This window comes from Mustelus asterias, chromosome 4, assembly GCF_964213995.1.
Source record: "Mustelus asterias chromosome 4, sMusAst1.hap1.1, whole genome shotgun sequence".
NCBI lineage: Eukaryota > Metazoa > Chordata > Chondrichthyes > Carcharhiniformes > Triakidae > Mustelus > Mustelus asterias.
The window spans coordinates 104831553-104853294 of record NC_135804.1 but is presented as its reverse complement, the minus strand read 5'-3'; the positions used below and the strand labels follow the sequence as shown (position 1 = coordinate 104853294).

General features: G+C 43.7%; 1 protein-coding gene across 3 annotated transcripts in view; it reads left to right on the top strand.

Annotated features, from left to right (window-relative positions):
- Window positions 1-708: 708 nt before the first annotated feature.
- Window positions 709-21742, top strand: part of LOC144492910 (uncharacterized) — a 38307-nt gene continuing 17273 nt past the window's right edge. For 2 of the 3 annotated variants that reach the window (XM_078211525.1, XM_078211523.1), the window contains exons 1-2: window positions 709-838; window positions 1098-1164. The gene's annotated coding sequence lies outside the window, so the exon portion shown is untranslated. The remainder of the gene's footprint in view (window positions 839-1097; window positions 1165-21742) is intronic. The other variant, XM_078211524.1, reaches the window with a different exon arrangement.

Below are 21742 nucleotides of genomic sequence, written 5' to 3'. Positions count from 1 at the left end.
TGATTGATGGATGAATATTGGCCAGGGCTTGCTCTCTTGCTGTTCTTCAAAATAGCGGCATGGGATTTTTGACACCCAGCCCAGCAGGCAGACAGAGCATTGGTTTAATGTCTCATACGGCACCTTTAATAATACAACACTCTCTCAGTCATGTTCTGCCGTGTCAGCTTTGATTATTTTTGTGTATTCAAAACCTGAAGTGGAACTTGTACCGAGAACCTTTTGACTCAAGGGGCAAGAGTGCTACCAACTGAGGTAGAGCTGTTACAAATTTCCAAATTCTATGCATTCCCAGGGATTCCAAAATGAGCTGCGTTTGTCACATTTTACACGTGAACAGATTGAAAAACCTATGTTCTTTTATTATTTATCGTCTATTATGAGCAGTGTTATTGTTTCCATACTTTCCTTGAGACAAGATAAGGCGCTGCACTAATGGGGTGTGCAAAGGAAAGTTATTAAGTACATACAGGAAGTGCATTATCACTCTGATGGCAGATGAGTAGAGCACTCCTCTCCAGAGCATTCTGAAGCTAAACCCGTCTAACATTACCACTCAACCGAAACCGACCAGTTCCGTTTCAGAACATGCAGATGTTAAATTTCAGCAATGCTGGTCCCGCCCCAGCACTGATCCCATTGGTGATGATGGCTCTTTTGGCGAACCATCTAACTGTCAATCTGAGGAGAAACCCAGGAACCGGGTGTCAATCGGAATTGATGAAAGGCTGCAGAGTGAGCGTAGTAGCAAAGTAGCGCTAAGCAATTGAGATTCCGCAAAGAGTTTGGTCAGTGAGGAAGAATCCAATTTAAAAAGACAGGGGACCCAGTCACAGAGGTAAGCAGCACTTGTGTATTTTTATTTATGTGGGTTTGGATCCCACAATTATGCTGATCATCTGAATAATCTAAAATTATAACAATGATTAATTACCCATGTAATGTATTGTAATTTTCGTATTAGTTTCATTCAGTTATTCCTTTATTCATCTGTTTGGCATACATTAACCATCATGCACAGTTTAAGTAATATATAACGTAGAGATTATGATACAAAAAACATTTCACACAAAAATTGATAGTATTTTCTGTCTCAGAATAACAGGTGTTAAAAGTTGCTTCTGTTTTAAGGCGGAGGGTGCGTTAACTCGCTTTCCCCAGGACGTGAGTCATGCTTTTACATCTTCCGCCAATTTTAATAACAAAAATTTGTTTAAAAAGTCTTTTTTTAGTTTTCTTGGAAATATAGTTTTAATTGTCATTTCCGTCAATTCAAAGAATATCCACTGCTGAGACTGATTAATTAATATTATTTAAAAAAAATAAACTTTTTGCCGTGCTTGGTCAATTTAAAGATGATTCCAAATAGATTTATATTGTAAGTAGTTGATTGTGTTCCTGAAAACACGTTACAGCCATGTGTTGTTACAACCTCGAGTTCACAAGTCATTGACTCAGCAGCAGTGAATAAAAGATTAATATATGGGGGGCGGGGGGTTATTTGCACAGTATATTTTGGGAATGTAAATGAGGAGTTAGAAAGAAATACTCTGTCACTATTGTGATACAATCGTAAACATACTTTCTGAATATTCTTACAGTGTCACAACTAGCAATCGTTGCCCTTGTTTCCCTGATATTTCCACCTGTTCATTCTTATCATTTTATTCACTCTATTTGCCAATATTGATAACAAAAAGCTAGTTTTTAATTATATGTATAACTTTAAATGTCCAAATCGCAAAACAGTTTTCATAGTTTAAATTGTGGAGTGATAGTTAGCTATATTATTATGGACGGGTATGTAGGGAATATAATTTTAAAAACGAAAGTCTATAAAATACAGTTATGCATTGGCTATTTTATCTAAGACCCATTTACAGTGTGATAATGTACTAATGTCACATTTCTAGGCTTAAAATGAACACCCAGGCTACATGGAAGAGAGTTAACAGCATGGTGAAAGCTGACCGCAAAGTCCATTCTATTTGCACAATGTATCGTTTCGACAAGGAACATGAATGTTGAAATATTGCAATTAGGCCATGAAGGGCGGTGCAGGCGTGAAGCCAAGTACAGAGTCCCAGATGTGTGTTTGGGTTACAGAAAGTGGAGCTTTTCATGCTGCCCTGGTTAATCAGCCGGTGTAGTCACACTTTTATGTGAAGCTATCTGTGCCTCCATGACGTGTAACAGTATGGAAATACTCAGGGTCATACATTATATCAATGCCTACAGTATCTGAGGAAATGCTAACACCACAGACTATTGGTTAATGGAAAATATGTTATTTAGTTTGCCATCTGTGACATTACTCATATTGTGAAAAATTATCAATGACAAGTTTTAAACTTTTGGGGGGAAAAAACAAATCATACTGTTACTGGTGACATTGTCTTTGGTTGACAATTGCTCAGTTGTCCAAAGATATGTGGGTTAGGTTAATTGGCCATGCTAAATTGACTCTTAATGTCAGGGGAATAGCAGAGTAAATACATGGGGTTATGGGGATACGGCCTGGATGGAGATTATTGTCGGTGCAGACTCGATGGGCCAAATGGCCTCCTTCTGCACTGTAGGGATTCTATGATTCTAATTATTAGGCTGCAGTGAAACAATAGGCACAATTCTGGTTAAAACCCAAACCTGGCAAGAATTCATCTGGGTGTTACATGCAGTAACATCCACGTGTTTAGGAATATTTTTCCTGTTTGATATCTATATTAAAAAGCAAAGTTTTTTAAAAATCTGTTCACAGGATGTGGGCATTACTGGCTAGGCCAGCATTTATTGCTCATCCCTAATTGCCTTTGAGAAGGTTATGGTGAGCCACCTTTTTGAACGTCTGCAGTCCATGTGGTGTAGGTTAGCTCAATTGGTTGTATAGCTAGTTAGTGATGCAGAGTGATGTCAACAGCTTGGGTTCAATTGCCGTACCAGATGAGGTTATTCATGAAAACCCACCTTCTCAACTTTGCTCCTCGCCTGAGGTGTAGTGATCCTCAGGTTAAATCACCACCAGTCAGCTCTCCCCCTTAAAGGGGTAAGCAGCCTATGGTCTTGGTCATCTGGGACTTTACCTTGCTGAGCTAAGCTGCATTATCACATTCTGGAAATGTTTTGCTATAATTAAGCATCCATGTCTTCATCATAATCAACCATTCAGATCAAACCATAAGAGTAGCTGGTAGAAAATAAGTTGCCCATTCAGTTCTTAATCAAGCAGCCTGGTAAATGAGGAACCAAAAGTCATGATGTGTAATATGGAAGCATTGATTATTGAGATTATTTAAGGCTTTTCACAGACTTCTATCAGCAGTGTGGCAAATCTCACAAGCCAATTCATGAGTCTACTCTGTCCTATCCCCATGCTGTCCAATATTTGGTGACAAGCCTTATGGTCTTTGCTGCCTGGTTGAGACCAATTTCAAAATTTGCTGATAACATAAAAAGTAGAGGGTATGCCATAATATAAGAAATGTGATAGATTGCAGTGAGAAATATAAGGTTGGACAAGTTAGTGATAAATTAGATTAGGAAAAAAAGAACTACTTTTATTGTGCTTTTCATGACTACATAGAAAATAGGGTCAGGAGTAAATCAGTCGCCCTGAGCCTGCTCGCCATCCAGTTGGATCATGGCTGATCCTCTACCTCAATGCCATTTTCCAGCACTACCCCCTATCTCTTGATATATTTACTATCCAGAAGTCTATTGACCTCTGACTTAAACATATTCAATGACAATCCTCTGGGATACAGAATTCCAAACATTTACCACCCTCTGAATGAAGAAATTCCTCCTCAACTCAGTCCTAAATGGTGTATCCCTTATTCTGAAACCATTTTCCCATTCAGACTCTCCAGCCATAGAAACTATCCTTGCTGCATCTATGTGAACAAGGCTTGTATGGATTTTGTATGTTGCAATGAGATGGTCTCTCATTCTTTTAAACTCTGGAGAATACAGCCAGAGTCCTCAATCTCTCCTCGTAGGATAATCCTGCCATGCCAGGAATTAGTCTGGTGAACCTTCAATACACTTCTTCTCTGGCAAGTATACCCTTCCTTTGGTAAGAGTCCAAAATTGTCCACAGTACTCCAGGTGTAGTCTCACCCAGATTGCACATTATTACCACAGCACTTTTACTCTGTACTCGAATCCTCTTGCAAAAAAGGCCAACATACCATTTGTCTTCCTAATTGATTGCTGTACCTTTATGTTAGTTCCAGTGACTCATAAACAAGGATACCTAGATCGCTTTGGACATCAACACTTCCCAATCCCTCACCATTTAAGAAATACGCTGCATTTCATTTTTTCCTACCGAAGTGGCTAACTTCACATTTCTCATTCTATATTCCATCTGTCATGCTCTTGCCCACTCACGTAATCTGTCAAAGTCCCTTTGCCACCTATCTGTATCCTTCTCACAACTCACATTCTCACTTATTTTTCAGCAAACTAGGAATTAGTACGCTTGTTCCCCACATCCAAATTATTGATAATAGATTATGAATAGCTGGGGCCCAAGCACTGATCCTTGTGGTACCCCACAGTCACAGCCTGCCAACCTAACAATGACCCACTCTGTTTTCTGTCCTAACCAATTCTCAATCCATGCCAGTACATTGTCCCCAATCCTATGAGCGCTAATTTTGCTTACTAACCTCTTGTGTGGAACCTTGATTGAAAATCTTCTGCAAATCCCAATATACTGCACTACAAGTCCCCCCCTTATCTTTTCTGCTAGTTACATCCTCAAACCGGATTTATTTCTCAGAAATCCTTGTTGACACTGTCCAATCATACTCTTTTTTTTCTAAGTGTTCAGTTAACACATCCTTTATCATAGATTCTCGCATTTTCCTGACTTCTGACATTGGGTTAACAGGTCTGAAGTTTCCTGTTTTCTCAATGCATCCTTTCTTAAACAGTGGGGTTATATTTGCTACCTTCCAATCTGTAGATTCTTCCCATATCTATAGATTTTTGGAAGATGACCACCAATGCATTAATCTCTATTGCCACCTCTTTCAACATTCTAGGATGTAGATCATCAGGTCCAGGGGATTTATTAACTTTCAGTGTCATTAATTTCTCCAGTACTACTTATTTTACTAATAGTAGTTTCTTTCATTTCCTAATCCCACTAATCCCTTTTGTTAGGTGGTATGTGCTGTACGAACCAAATTTTACCACAAGAAAATGTGTGGACTGATGTCAGGAGCCACAAATTCCAATAGTACTTCTAGAGATTTTAAATATTAAACTAAAACACTCATTAACAAAAGAAAACCTGAACACACAAGATTATATTTACACAGTTAAAATTAGTTTTACAGAATATCTCTCCAAATGGTTTTTATGTTGTTAGACTCAAAAATAGTAAGAAGTCTCACAACACCAGGTTAAAGTCCAACAGGTTTATGTGGGAGCATGAGCTTTCGGAGCACTGCCCCTTCATCAGGTGAGTGAAGATTGGGTTCACAAACAGGGCACATATAGACACAGACTCAAAAATAAATACGCTTTCAGGCGGCATTCTTTATAGATATTTACTCTGTAAACCTTTAGTAATATTACCAGAAGGCACAACACACCACTGCTGCGGTGATGGTGGGGGGGGGGGGGGGGGGGATATTTCACAGGTCTTCTCTCTCTCCCACACAGCTGTGGAATTTAAACCATTAAACTGAAACCCTGCATTCTAGAACAACATGACACTTCTCTGGGGTGGCAGAAGGCAGCTCACTTCACTTCTTTATAATCCTGTCCCAGTACAGAGCACTCTCTTTAGGAGATCTTACATGACCACACTCAACACAACTCCCAAACTCTCTTTAAATATATTTTTCTCCTTCATCTTTTCCCATTGTCCTTATCCTTTTTTTGAAATTTATCTTTGCCAGGATTTAAAATTCTTTGTGTTCTCTTCATGACCACCACCTTCAGGCAAAATAAGATTTAACACCTTTGCCTTATTTATTTATGACCCATTCCCAGCTGTAAGCTCGTTTTTGCTTCCCTTTGAAATTTAGCAACTGAATACAACAAGCCTCCTTTATCTCCTAATGCAAATTTCTACCTATATCTTATTTACCTGTTGGACATCCAATTTGGCCTTATTTATTTCATATGTGGCCTTTCAGGCCTAGTCACTTTGATGTCCTTAACTTTTTAGGCACTCTAATTAAATTCGTCACACACACACACAACCCCACAATCCTGCTTTACAGAATGTCACAGTTGACCCCAAAAATATTAAAAAGTAAAATTTTCTTACACATGGACTTCTAGTATTCCCGGGAAGCTTTTTGAATCTTCCTCTGTGAAGCCAGACATGAAGTATTTATTTTAATTTCTTTGTCATTTCCTTATTCCCCATTATAAATTCTCATACTTCTCCCTGTAATGGGACCAAATTTGGCTTTGCTAATCTTTTCCTTTTTATATACCGTAGAAGTTTTCACAGTCCATTTTTAAGTTTCTCACTAGTCTCATGTTCTGCTTTCTCTATCAGTTTCTTGATCCTACTTAACTGAATGCTAAAGCTCCCAAAAGGCTTTTTTGCAACAGGTTTATTTGATAGCACGAGCTTTCAGAGCACTGCTCCTTCATCAGGTGAGTGGCCTTTGATTTAGGACAATTTTTATCTTCTCTGTTAGCCATGGTTGGATCACTTTTCTTGCTGGGTTTTTGTGCCTCAAAGGAACCTAAATTTATTATAAACTATGTATTAATTCTTTAAATACTGGCCATTGCTGGTCTACCACCAAACTTTCTGACTCTACACCTTGATCTTCCAATCTAAGATCGTCTCTCCTTAATGTACTGATCTCATCCATTATTAACTGTGCTGCCCCACCTATCTTTCCTATTTGCCTATCCTTCTTAAATATTGAATACCCTTGAATATTTAGTTCCCATCCTTTGTCAGTCTGCACCCATGTCTCTGCAATGGCAATTAGATCATACACATTTACTTCTATTTGTGTTGTCAATTCATCTACCTTGTTATGAATGCATTGTGCTTTTGTAATATCTTTCTGTATTTTGACCCTTTCTGATGCTGACCTTTGTTTCCACTGCCTTCCAATTTAATATACTACTTTTTCTTCCTACCATTACCAGCTTAGTTTCTCTCCTATCTGAATTTCCCCTCAGGTTCCCATCCCTCTGTGAAGCTAATTTAAACCTTCTCCAATAGCATTAGCAAATCTCTAGGTCAGGATGCTGGTCCTGGTTGTGCTAAGGTACAACTTGTCTGCCAGGTCCCACCTGCCCCAAAACCGGTTGCAGTACCTCAGAAATCTAAGACCCTCCCCTCTGCACTCTTCCTAGAGTGTCTAATGGTCACCCATCCCCCCCCCCCCCCCCTGCCTGTACCCTCTTAACTTGCAGTGTGACCACATCCCTCATCCTTGTGGGTGCGCCAGAGTTGTTCAACTTCTAAAACCTTGAGCTGAAGTTTCTGCAGCTAGTGTCACTTCCTGCACGTGTAGTTGTCTAGGCCACAGGAAGCACTCATGACTTTCCACATGTTATAAGATGGTCATTCCATATGGCTGAACTGCCCTGCCATGCCCTAGCCTTACTTTACAGACTATTTATGATGAATTTGGAGACTAGAAACCAAGAACCTATCCCTGGTGCCCTGGACAAAATTTATCCCTTAATCAATATTACAAAAACAGATTATATTTGGTGATCATCACTGTGCTGTTTGCAGAAGTTTGCTAAGCTAAATTGGCTCCCGCTTTTTTTTCGCATTACAATGGTGACTACATTTCAAAAAGAACTTCATTGCATATAAAATGATTGGAGATATCCAAGAATAAAGTAGCTCCCTCCAGGAGAAGCAGTTGCTCCTAATAAGCTTTGCCACAGCCAGTAAACCTCACTACTAATAATCAACCTTACAATTACTGCTAAATTACCTGAGTTTTAGAAGATAAATGAGCAAAATACTCACAAACCTTTTCCCAGTGATGAGACACTTTGATTTTTTCATAGAGCACAACTGGTCCGTGGACTGAGCTCCCTAGCCCTTTTAAACTGGCGCACCATTCACCCTGCTCTTTTAAACTCTAGCTACTTAATGACCATCACTTCCTTCACCACTGGACTGACATCCCTCACTCACCAAATTCCCAAGCTCAGTCAATGGCCAGCTGCACTCACTGACCAGCTGCTATCTTCATGCTTGCTTATATAAGAGAATATAGGGAGTTGGGTAGACAGCTGAGAAAGAGGAATGCAAAGGTAGTAATCTCGGGATTGCTGCCTGTGCCTCGGGAGAGTGAGAACAGGAATCGGTGGAGAATTAATGCGTGGCTGAGGGACTGGAGCAAGGGACAAGGATTTGGGTACTTGGATCATTGGGACCTCTTTAGGGGCAGGTGTGACCTGTTTAAAAAAGACGGGTGGCACTTGAATCCCAGGGGGACCAATATCCTGGCGGGAAGGTTGGCTAAGGCTACTGGTGAGACTTTAAACTAGAAAGGTTGGGGGGAGGGAATCGAAATGAGGGGACTGAGAGCGAGGAGGTTAGCTCGCAAATAGATAAGGAATGTAGACAGGGTAAGAGGGAGGTTAGACGAGTGAGGGAGAAGGGAAGTGCTCAGGCTGAAGGTCTGAGATGTGTCTATTTTAATGCCAGGAGTGTAGTGAATAAAGTGGATGAGCTTGGAGCGTGGATTGCTGCTTCGAATTGTGATGTGGTGGCCATTACGGAGACTTGGATGTCTCAGGGACAGGACTGGGTGCTTCAGGTGCCGGGTTTTAGATGTTTCAGGAAGGACAGGGAGGGAGGCAAGAGAGGGGGGGGAGTGGCACTGTTGATCAGGGATAGTGTCACGGCTGTAGAGAAGGTGGACGCCGTGGAGGGACTGACTACGGAATCTCTGTGGGTGGAGGTTAGGAACAGGAAGGGGTCGGTAACTTTGCTGGGTGTTTTCTATAGGCCGCCCAATAGTAACAGAGATGTTGAGGAGCAGATGGGGAAACAGATCCTGGAGAGATGTAGGAATAACAGAGTTGTCGTGATGGGAGATTTTAATTTCCCAAACATAGATTGGAATATCCCTAGGGCTAGGGGTTTGGATGGAGAGGAGTTTGTTAGGTGTGTCCAGGAGAGTTTCCTGACACAGTATGTGGATAAGCCTACCAGAGGAGAGGCTGTTCTTGATCTGGTGCTGGCTAATGAACCTGGACAGGTGGAGGATCTCTCGGTGGGTGAGCATCTTGGGGATAGCGATCATAATTCTATCTCCTTCACGATAGCATTGGAAAGAGATAGGGTCAGGCAGGCTAGGAAAGTGTTTCTCTGGAGTAAAGGGAAATACAGTGTCATCAGGGAGGAAATTAGACGGGTAAATTGGAAGGAGGCATTCTTGGGGAAAAGTACCGAAGGAAAGTGGAGGATTTTCAAGGAATGTTTGTCTGGAGCTCTGCATGACAACGTTCCGATGAGACAGGGGGGTGTTGGTAGGGTACGGGAACCGTGGTGCACGAAGGTTGTGATGAACCTGGTAAATAAGAAAAGAGAGGCGTACAGAAGGTTCAGAGAGCTAGGAGGTGTTAAGGATTTAGAGGAGTATACGCGATGTAGGAAGGAGCTTAAGAAGGAAATTAGGAGAGCGAGAAGGGGTCATGAGAAGACCTTGGCGGGTAAGATTAAGGAGAATCCCAAGGCTTTCTACAAATATGTCAAGAGTAAAAGGATGAGATGTGAAGGCATAGGACCCTTAAAAGGTGAAGGGGGAAAAGTTTGTGCGGAACCGTTAGAAATGGCGGAGGTGCTTAATGAATACTTTACCTCGGTATTCACGGTGGAAAGGGATCTGGGTGGTTGTACTGCTGGATTGCGGAGGACAGAAAGGATCGAGCATGTGGACATAAAGAAAGAGGATGTGTTGGAACTATTGAATGGCATCAAGGTTGGTAAGTCGCCGGGACCGGATGGGATGTACCCCAGGTTACTGTGGGAGGCGAGGGAGGAGATTGCGGAGCCTTTGGCGATGATCTTTGCATCGTCGATGGAGACGGGAGAGGTTCCGGAGGATTGGAGGATTGCGGATGTGGTCCCTATATTCAAGAAAGGGAACAGGGACAGCCCGGGAAATTACCGACCGGTGAGTCTAACCTCAGTGGTTGGTAAGTTGATGGAGAGGATCCTGAGAGACAGGATTTATGATCATCTAGAGAAGTTTAGTATGATCAAAAGTAGTCAGCACGGCTTTGTCAGGGGCAGGTCGTGCCTTACGAGCCTGGTTGAGTTCTTTGAAAATGTGACCAAGCACATTGACGAAGGAAGAGCGGTGGATGTGGTCTATATGGACTTCAGCAAAGCGTTCGATAAGGTCCCCCATGCAAGACTTCTTGAGAAAGTGAGAGGGCATGGGATCCAAGGGGCTGTTGCCTTGTGGATCCAGAACTGGCTTGCCTGCAGAAGGCAGAGAGTGGCTGTGGAGGGGTCTTTCTCTGCGTGGAGGTCAGTGACCAGTGGAGTGCCCCAGGGATCTGTTCTGGGACCCTTGCTGTTTGTCATTTTCATAAATGACCTGGATGAGGAAGTGGAGGGATGGGTTGGTAAGTTTGCTGACGACACCAAGGTAGGTGGTGTTGTGGATAGTTTGGAGGGATGTCAGAAGTTGCAGCGAGACATAGATAGAATGCAAGACTGGGCGGAGAAGTGGCAGATGGACTTCAACCCGGATAAGTGTGTAGTGATCCATTTTGGCAGATCCAATGGGATGGAGCAGCAGTATAAAATGAAGGGTACCATTCTTAGCAGTGTAGAGGATCAGAAGGACCTTGGGGTCCGGGTCCATAGGACTCTTAAATCGGCCTCGCAGGTGGAGGATGCGGTCAAGAAGGCGTATGGCGTACTAGCCTTCATTAATCGAGGGATTGAGTTTAGGAGTCGGGAGATAATGCTGCAGCTTTATAGGACCCTGGTTAGACCCCACTTGGAGTACTGCGCGCAGTTCTGGTCACCTCATTACAGGAAAGATGTTGAAGCCATTGAAAGGGTGCAGAGGAGATTTACAAGGATGTTGCCTGGATTGGGGGGCATGCCTTATGAGGATAGGTTGAGGGAGCTTGGTCTCTTCTCCCTGGAGAGACGAAGGATGAGAGGTGACCTGATAGAGGTTTACAAGATGTTGAGGGGTCTGGATAGGGTGGACTCTCAGAGGCTATTTCCAAGGGCTGAAATGGTTGCTACGAGAGGACACAGGTTTAAGGTGCTGGGGGGTAGGTACAGGGGGGATGTCAGGGGTAAGTTTTTCACTCAGAGGGTGGTGGGTGAGTGGAATCGGCTGACGTCGGTGGTGGTGGAGGCAAACTCGTTGGGGTCTTTTAAGAGACTTCTGGATGAGTACATGGGATTTAATGGGATTGAGGGCTATAGATAGGCCTAGAGGTGGGGATGTGATCGGCGCAACTTGTGGGCCGAAGGGCCTGTTTGTGCTGTGGCTTTCTATGTTCTATGTTCTATGTTATTTTGTGTGCCCAGCAAGATCAGATCTATTTATACTAGCTGAAATTCTACAGAGGTTAGTTAACACCACTGGCTAGAGAAACTAGTTCAAACTAGCGAGGTGATTAATTAACTGCAACTGCCTCTCCCGGAGGGAGCTAGTTTATTCTTGGACACCTCAAATCACTTTATAAGCAATGAAGTTCTTTTTGAAGTGTAGTCACCATTGTAATGTAAGAAATGGGGTAGCCAATTTAGTTAGCAAACTTCCACAAACAACAATGTGATAATCACCAAATGTAATCTGTTTTTTGTGATATTGATTAAGGGATAAATTTTGTCCAGGGCATCAAGGATAAGTCCCCTGCTCTTCTTCAAAATAGTGTCAGGTGACCTTTAACATTCACCCAAGTAGACAGATGGGGCCTTGGTTCAATGCCTCATCTGAAAGAATGCACCTCTGACAGTGAAGCACACCCTAGGCACTGCACTGGAGTGTCAGCCATGATGTTTGTGCTCAAGCCCCAGACTGGTACTTGAACCTGGAATCTTGTGATTCAGAGGTGAGCTTGTTACCAACTGAGCCATGGTGGACATAATCCCAAATCCTCTCCTGAAGATCATTCTATCTTTGCGCTTCTCTCATTTTCAAATTCCTACATCATTTCAGCTTGCATTATACAAATACATTTCTCGGTTCTGTATTCCAACGTGTACTGGTTTCTGAAGTCAGTTGTGTTCTGGCCTCGATCATCTTTACTGCCAACCTATTCTATTTCTTCACACAAATTGGGATGAAAGCCGAAGATAAGTAGTATTAATATAATTTAACTTTTAAGGGAATCAAGCTTATAATTTTAAATGGTAAGCTTCAGAATGCATCTTATTTTGAGTATAGTTGCATGGTGCTATGTAGCACCCAGAATAAGATGTATACTTAAATAAAAGCATAATACTGTGGATTCTCGGAATCTAAAATAAAAAAAGAAAATGCTGGATAAACTCAGCAAGTCTGGCCGCATTTGTGAAGAGAGGTGAAATTTTGTAGTTTACTGTTGAACTTGATTTTAAAATGATCAGGTACATCCCAAAAAACACCCTTTCCTGGGTATCCTGTTGATCTCCCACTCCTGCGTTAAATCAGGAGGAAAAGGTGTAACTGACATGGGAAGATGATGAGGTTGGTATTCTGAAAGGATGCGATCAAGTGAGCTGAAGAATCCATCTAGTGATTTTTCCCTAAAACAGAGGCCACAGCACCTACCCTCCGCATACCTGACCACAGCCTGGCTCTTCAACTCCATTTCCATAATGTGCCTCCATCTAAGATGTTTTGGCCAGGATAGTGTCAGAGATTCCCCGCCTGAAACTTAATTTAAAATTTAAGGCTAGTGATTTTGTTTATGGTATTTCAGTAGCCCTAAAATAACCCATTGTTTAATTTTCTCTAATCTAATTGAATCTGGAATCATAGGATGGATAAAATCCCAATTCTCCTTTGGATATTTTTAAGTGTCCCAACAAACCTGGATGATATAAATATTTCTTCAGCAGGATCTAATTCAACATGCATGTGAAACTGAAGCATTCCTCAGGGTGCATGTGAAACTGAGCCTATTCTCTGGATTTGCATGGAAACCTGAGCCAGTTTTTGATTTTCCAGATACAGCATAATACATTGGACGGAGCTGCATTTCTTTCTCTGTCTCCGTTCCCTTCCCTTGTTCCCTGCTCAGTGTGTTATGGTCAACAGGATGAGGCAAAAGAATTGTTTCTAGTGAATGATCTCAATGTTCCGAACGCTGTTAGCAAGACCGTGAACTACATGCAAAAGTTACTGCGTGATCTGTGGTTGATGCTGTAGTATCAGATGTGGGGCTTCCGTACTGCAGCTTTGCTCCCGTTCCACAAGTCACCTTACAGGATGTGGAAGGTTCCACTCTGTTATCATCAGACGGCACCAGACCCCACATTGCTCTTAAAATAGCTGCAACAGTTGTGTGTCATTTTTTCTGATTACAGTGTGCTATTTCTAACATGGTATGGGAGCTGAACAATAACTTGTCACGTTAAAAAATTAGCTTTGTTAGAATAATAAGATTAAGTAACAACAATTTTATTTCTATGGCTGCAAAAATATGGAGCTCCCATGGTGCTCATCATTGGTGCAAAATCTTTGAACAATGAGGTTTTTGCCAGGGCCAGCACATGGGCTAGAGTATATTCTCCAACTTCTACTTAGTGGCTTGTCAGCAATGAGTTCGGCAGGTGGAATAGGCAGGTTAACTGATACTAATCTACTCACAGCAGGTTATGTTGATGTGGTGTATTAAGGTGCTAGTGCTTTGTCCTTTGTCAAGAGATAAACACAGTAAAATCCTCATATCAAACATACTTAAAATCTACAGCTTTTCAAAAAACTGCACCTCTTAGCTTTACTAGAAGTGAATTTGAAGTTTAAGTCCACCATCTTGCATGGAATGCCAATGCCTTTCCCTTGGCAGTCAGTCCCTGGTTTGAGAGATCCAATCAACAGCCCTTTGATTTCTCTAGTATAAAGGCAAAATAAATAAAAAGAGAAAATACCATTTAAAAACTCAGGTCAGGCATCTGTGGAGAGAGAAACAGAGTTAACAGATTGAACTTTCCTGTATGCATCAGGACCCTGGGGTCCCAAGTCTGCAATTGTCGGGAGAGCGATCAGTTGTGCAGTCTTCCCAAAGTTGATCTCTTAAAATGGCCATCTCCTTGAGACTAACAGCCCAAGAGGGCTGGCAACTCTAGAGCCTCAGCAGCCCACTGGGAGAATTGGATGCTGATGAGGTAGATCAATCTATATGAGGGAGTGAATGGAGTCTATTCTTACCAGGAAGCTGGCTGCTGCCTTCTGTTGGGAAGGTGGTGGTGGGGGGGCGGGGGGGGGGCCTATTGCTCATGCGCCTTGATCTCTGTGTTCAGTGTGCATGTGTACATAGGACACTGAGACATCTGTCACTCTTCCCCACCCCCCCAATTGCTGAACTCCTGGTCGATCACCACCCTGGCAAATCCCTGATTGCAGAGTGTGCAGTCCCCACTACACTGCCCCCCCCCGACTTTAGGCCCTGCCCTTTGGCACTGCCCAGTGCCAGAGTGCCAGGCTGGCTCTGCCAGCATCCCAGACTGCAGTGCCAGGCTGGTACTGCCCAAGAGGCACTGCTTCCCCCCCCGCCCCCAACCACCTGGGTGGCCTCAATGACCTCCAGTCCCACCAGTGAGGCCATCTCATCTGGTCCCCATTGGTGGGAGACTATACGTGATTCTCGTCAATGAGGACCTGCACCAGTGAGGCTGTTAAGGTAAGTGAGCCTTAACAATTAAGACACAAGGACAATTGTGTCTGGATCTCACTCATAATATTTAAATTCAAATTTAAATATAATAACTAGCCAAGCGCCCTTCCTGGGTGCAAGGTTGATCACGCTGGCTTCACAATGCCGGAAGTATCGCGAGAGGTGAGAAACTGGGCGTGAAGCCAATTTTACGCCTCTCTTGCGATCTTACTGGCTCGCTATGCTGATCGACTAACAGGACGAGCAGGTAAGATCACCCCCTGAGGGTTTTATGCTTCTAGTCGCTAGGTGTAGTCTGAGATGTTGGCCTTTGCTCATTGAGTCTTGGTTCCCACTCTTGATTGCTGTCCAGTGATCTTCGCTGGAAGGTGTATCTTTTGGATAATGGGTGAGGACAGGAGCATGTTTGGTTGTGCTGCCCTTTCGCTGTAAAGTAGCCAACTGACTCTTGCTGTCTCAGCTCACAATCTGATAATGGTCAATTAGGCAAGGTATCAGAGAGTGTCCGGCATCCTTACAACTTTAACCTAGCAGAAATCAATATTTTTCAAGTGAGAATGTGAGAACATGAGAAAACTAGGAGCGCAAAACAAGTCAAAGTGAAGATTCTAATTGTTATCATGCATCAGGTGGGAGAGCCACAGTTGCCCTTGTGCTTTTAAAGTGATGAAACTGAGAACTGACAATATCTGTCTTGAAGGATCCAGGTCTCTTCCAGCTCTCTGCATGAGTGACATTACTTGAAGTAATATATGGTGGATTTACCCACAGTTAAGAGCATATCGAACCGGGCACCTAGAAAGATATTTGTGGCTGGTGAAGGTCAATCCCAAGACATCATTGCAGAAGTTCCTCAGGGTAGCATCCTAGCCCCAACCATCTTCAACTGCGTCATTAACTACCTTCGACCCATCATAAGATCAGAAGAAAGGATATTTGCTAATGACTGCACAATGTTCCATTGAATTCTCAATTCCCCAAATAATGAAGTAATTTGTGGCTGCATGTAACAAGAATCCGGCTCTGCAATTAATATTCGTGCCAGACAAGTACTAGTTAATGACCATATCTAGCAAGGTGACCTAACCACCACCCCTTAACATTCAGTGACATTGCCAATATCAAAATCCCCTAACCAGTAAGATCCTGGACTTAACTGGACTAGCCATATAAATGCAATGGTTACAACAAGCAGGTCAGAGACAGGCAATTCTGCAACCTCCTCAATCCCCAAAGCCTGTACACCACCTGCAAGATCCAAGTAAAGAAAGATGTGCTCGTTAGTGCATTGACCCAAAAAGGCGCCGGACTGTGGCGACTAAGGGAATTTCACAGTAACTTCATTGCAGTGTTAATGTAAGCCTTACTTGTGACTAATAAATAAACTTTACTTTAACTTTAAGAATGTGAGGGAATGCTGAACCCCACTTGCCTGGATGAGTGCAGTATCAAGAACTCACAAGAGGCTTGGCACCATCCAGGACAAAAACAGCTCAGTTGATCAGAACTCCTTCCACTACTTTAAGTATTCATTTCATCTGCCACTGGTCTACAGCGGCAGAGGCGTTTAATGTCTACAAGGTGCACTGTAGCAGCTTGGCAAGGCTCCTTCAGCAGCACTTTCCAAGCCCACGACCTCAACCACCTAGAAGAATGATCAGCAAGTACATTGGAACCCACCACCTGGAAGTTCCTCTTCAAGTCACACGCCATCCTGACAGAAACATGGGCCAGAATTTTATGTTGGTCGCGTGGACTCACACCTGAACCAGAAGCATGTGCACTTGCATGAGAAGATGTCAGCTGTGTGTCCCACCATCATTGTACTCACATGCAACATTATGGTCAGTTGGCACACATGGGAGTCTGAAGCATGTCCATTGACATTTAAGTGGACAATTAAACCTATTAAATAAGTAATTGGTGACGATTGGAGGCAGTGGCGTAGTGGAGTTGTAGGACAGTAATCTGGATCTAGTAATCTGGACTAGTAATCCAGATACCCACAGTAATTCTTTGGGAAGCCAGGTTTGAATCTTATCACAGCAGATGGTGGAACTTGAATTCATTAACAATCTGGAATTGAAAGTCCAAGGGTGATCATGAAACCATGATTGTTGCAAAAACCTATCTGGTTTGTTAATATCCTTTAGGGAAGGAAATCTGCCACCCTTACCTGGTCTGGCTTATATGTAAGTGACTTTTGAAATAGCCTCACAATTAGGGATGGGCAATAAATGTTGGCTCAGCCAGCAATGTCCACATCCCCATAACAGTTACTGGGATAGGCGGCTAATCAGCCAGGAGGCCTTCATATTTTCACAACAAACATGTCAGGATGGCAATCTGTAACTTGAGTGCCACAGGGATCAGTGTTGGAGCCACAATTTGACAACATCTCCTGGTCCCTCCATGCGGACACTATAGTTAAGAAAGCCCACCAACGCCCCTACTTTCTCAGGACACTAAGAAAATTTGGCGTGTCCGCTACAACTCTGTCAACTCCTACAGATGCACCATTGAAAGCATTCTTTCCAGTTGTATTACAGCTTGGTATGGCTCCTGCTCTGTCCAAGACCTCAGTAAACTACAAAGGATCAGAACGAAGCCCAGTCCATCACTCAAACCAGCCTCCCATCTATTGATACTGTCTACACTTCCTGCTGCCTCGGAAAAGCAGCCAGCTTAGTCAAGGACCCCACACACCCCAGGCATAATCTCTTCCACCTTCTTCCATCAGGAAAAAGACACAAATGTCTGAGGACATGTACCAACCAACTCAAAAACAGCTTCTTCCTGCTTCTGCTGCCATCAGACGTTTGAATGGACCTACCTTGCATTAAGTTAATCTGTCTCTACACCCTAGCTATGACTGTAACACTACATTCTGCACTCTCTCCTTTCCTTCTCTATGTACGGTATGCTTTGTCTGTATAGTGCGCAAGAAACAATACTTTTCATTGTATACATGTGACAATAATAAATCAAATCCAACAATTATTTACAATATAATTTAGTTGGATAAGGGAAGTGTATGTATTATTGCCAAGTTTGCAGATGACACAGAAATAGGCGGGAAGGCAAGTGGTGGTCTATATCCCTCTATAGAGGAACATAGACAGGTTAGGTGAGTGGGCAACACCTTGGCGGATGGAATATAAAGTAGGAAAATGTGAAATTATGCACTTTGGTAAGAAGTATAAAGGAGCTGAATATTATTTAAATGGAGAAAGGCTGCTGAAAGCTGAAGCACACTTGGAATTAGGGGTTCCCATGCAAAAATCATAAAAAGCCATGAGGCAATTCTCCCAGACTGAACATAGAACATAGAACATTACAGCGCAGTACAGGTCCTTCGGCCCTCGATGTTGCGCCGGCCTGTGAAACCAATCTAAAGCCCATCTAACCTACACTATTCCAATATCATCCATATGTTTATCCATATTAGACTGGGAGACATAAGCGGAGGCTGTTTGCGGGCTTCCCGCTGGGCACCACAGCCTCTGTGTGTCTCCGGCCCCTGGATTCCCGGCATCATCAGCTCCGCGCCAGAATTCGGCACAGAACTGATTAAAATATTTAAATTGTAATTTGAATCCCATTAACGGGCCCGGGACTGAAGTCTCCAGACCCGCTAGCCTCTCCGTTCCCCTCCACACAACCCCCATCCCCCGCATTATCACGACCCCCCTCCCTCCCTCCGGCCGGTAGTGTTTCATTCCAGCGGGGTTTACAACAGTTCCCCACTAATGGGAAGCTGCCGGTCCAAACCCATTGGAGGGAATGGGGGCCATGGAGACCCCCCAGGAGGTCAAGGTAAGGGGTGTCCTCCCTGGGCATTGCCAGCCATGCTCCCTGGTACTGCCCAAGGGGCAAAGTGGCAAAGCCCAAGGGGCATCAGGCAGTGCTGAGGGGGCAGGGTTGTGGAGCGGGGGGGGGGGGGGGGGGGGGGGGGGGGAGGGGGGATGGATGGGGGGGGTCCTGCTGCCGCTGTACACTTTGGATTAGTGACAGAGGGAGGGAAGGCCTAATCGGGGCTGGCCATCGGGGGGTGGGGAAGGTGGATTGCCTGGGCGGGTCGGGGCTGCAGGGGAGGGGGGTGTTGGGTGGCAGTCAGGGAGGTCGGGACTGCTGGGGCGGGGGGGGGGGGGGGGGCGGCAGAGATCGAGGTGGGCCAGGAGTGGGGGGTGGAGGGGAAGGATTGGGGATGGCCCCGACATGTCCTGAAGGCCAGCGATTGGGGCATGGGGGGTGGGTCGGAGGGGCAGTGATGTGGGGTTGCGGACCTGGCCAGCAATCGGGCTGGCCCCATGACCCCACATCGCTGCCCCTCAGACTCCATGCAGCGATCTCCACTATGACCTATTGGCGCATGCGCAGTGGCCCGCTCAGTGCTGTACTGCCAGCCTCTCCATCGGGAATTGGCCCTGCCCCTGGATTTGTACCGTGATTCACACTAGGCTTCTCTGTAATGTACAGAGAGTGGGAGATTCATTTTGAAACTTGCGCCGAAAAACAGCCGGATTTACTCCAGTTTTTATGCAAAGTTAGCACTTAGAGAATTCCCCCCGTAGTTTTTTTAAATTCATTCATGAGACTTGGCGTTGCTGGCTGGCCAGCCTTTATTGCCCATTCCTAGTAAATCGAGGGCAGTTGAGAGTCAGCCACATTGCTGTGGCTCTGGAGTCCCATGTAGGCCAGACCAGATAAGGACCGCAGATTTCCTTCCCTAAAGGACATTAGGTAAACCAAATAGATTTTTCAGACAGTCGACAATGGTTTCATGGTCATCATAGATTCTTATTTCCATTTATTTTTTATTGAATTCAAATTCCACCATCTGCCATGGCAGGATTCAAACCTGGGTCCCCAGAACATTAGCTGAGTTTCTGGATTAATAGTCTAGCAATAATACCATTAGGCTATTGCCTCCCCCTTAATATGCAAGTTCAGCAGGTAATTGGGAAGACAAATGGAAGGCTGGCCTTTATTTCAAAGGGAATGAAGTACAAAAATAGGGAAGGCTTGCTAAAACTATACAAGGCACTAGTTAGACCACATGTGGAAGACTGAACAGTTTTGGTCCCCTTATCTAAGAAAAGATATTCTAACATTGGAGGCACTCCAGAGAAAGTTCACCAGGTTGATCCCAGGTATGGAAGGATTTTCTTATGAGGAGAGGTTAAGTAGGTTGGGCCTGAATTCATTGGAGTTTAGAAGAATGAGAGATAACCTTACTGAGACATATAGAATGGCATGGTGGTGCCACTGCTGGCTGTGTGTGTTTGTGTGTGTGAACAAATCAGAATGAGGTATTTACCTTGATGAGCAGTGGCAAACAGGATACTCTTGTGAGATTTGGGATAAGGGTGCAGGATAAAAGGGCTAGAACTAAGTTGCCATCAATTGTACATTTCATTGGTGAGATGTGGCCCTGTTACAATCAGATATTTGTACTTTTGCTTGCAGAGAAAAATCTTTATGTGTATATTCAAAACATTTCTAAAGCATTTCAGTTCCAACGGCAAACAGAGTTTAACTCAGCTGGGTTCTGCTAATGGGAAGTAAACCTCCCTGGCACTTGATGCACCAAGACAGAGGCCATACTTTCCTCCCAAACAGGAAATATAAAAAAATTATCTTTCAAAAAATGAAGGGAAGAAATTTGAAGGGTAGGGTGGAGTGGGGGTGGTGGGGTGAGGTAGGGTGGAGTGGGGGTGGTGGGTTGTGGGGGGGGGGGGCTTTAAATGTCCACCACATTGCTGAGCAGTGCAAACAGAAACCCTTTGTTAAGAAAGTTTATCGGAAGTTCCCCTGATCACTGTACAATTTCCCGTTTGCAGTAGGGCTGTGTAGTGCAGTAGCAGCATCAAAGCGTATTATTTCCTGTTATGGGGCACTGTGTATCTAACACAGATCACTATCTCACTTGCACACAGCATGATATACCAGCAACCGTTACTCTGCCACCTGCTGCCTTTGTCATGGCCTCTTTGGGTTGCGTGCAGAGCATTTGAGGAATCCAAAAATGTCACTTTTCATTTGAGCTTGGAAGAGGGAGAGAGTAGGGGGTTGTGGATGGACATGGGGTTCGTTACCAGACCCTATTTTTAAAATATTTATTTATTTTACAATCATATTTATTGTTTAAATATCTGATTCGAACAGGGCCAAATCTTGCCAATGTGATCCCAACATCTTTGTATATCTAACGATAATTTGGTTTTGCCCCAGTTCATCCTGCACCCTTTCCCAAATCTCACAAGTCTGCCACTGCTTGTCAGTGTCAATATCCATTATGATTTGGTCACACACGCCCATGACCATTTTCATATAGCAAAATGTACCCCTTGTCATCAAAACATATTTACTGGTATATATATATTATATATAGGGCTTTCCATTCTTGTGCTCACCAACCTATGACTTTCTTAAAGTTTAAAAGTTTATTTATTAGTCTCACAAGTAGGCTTACGTTAATACTGCAATGAAATTATTGTGAAAATCCCCTACTTGCCAAAGTAAATGGGAATCAAGGGTCAACTAGGGCGGAAGTGAAAAACTCTAACCTAGTTTTTCTTGGTTCTCTTCCTTCATTTTTCTCTCCTCAAAGTGCTGCCTCGTGCAGCAATATGGATTCCAGGGTACCAGCTGTCCTCTGGTACTGGGTCCAAGAATCTAATCTTCATGTATCATGTCAAACAGTAAGCTCACTCACCTGACTTCTGCACAATTGGCCTTTCCAGCAAGATTCCCTAATCTGTGATCGGGAATGGAAACCCTGGCTAATTTGTTTATCTTCCTCAGGGCACTGAAGTCGATTAAGAGTTTTAACCTGACTCACACCACAAACAGAGGATTGTACCTGGGATCTTCCTGCCCTGTCCGTTCACACCAGATGTTGCACTTAGCCATTGAGCTGTTA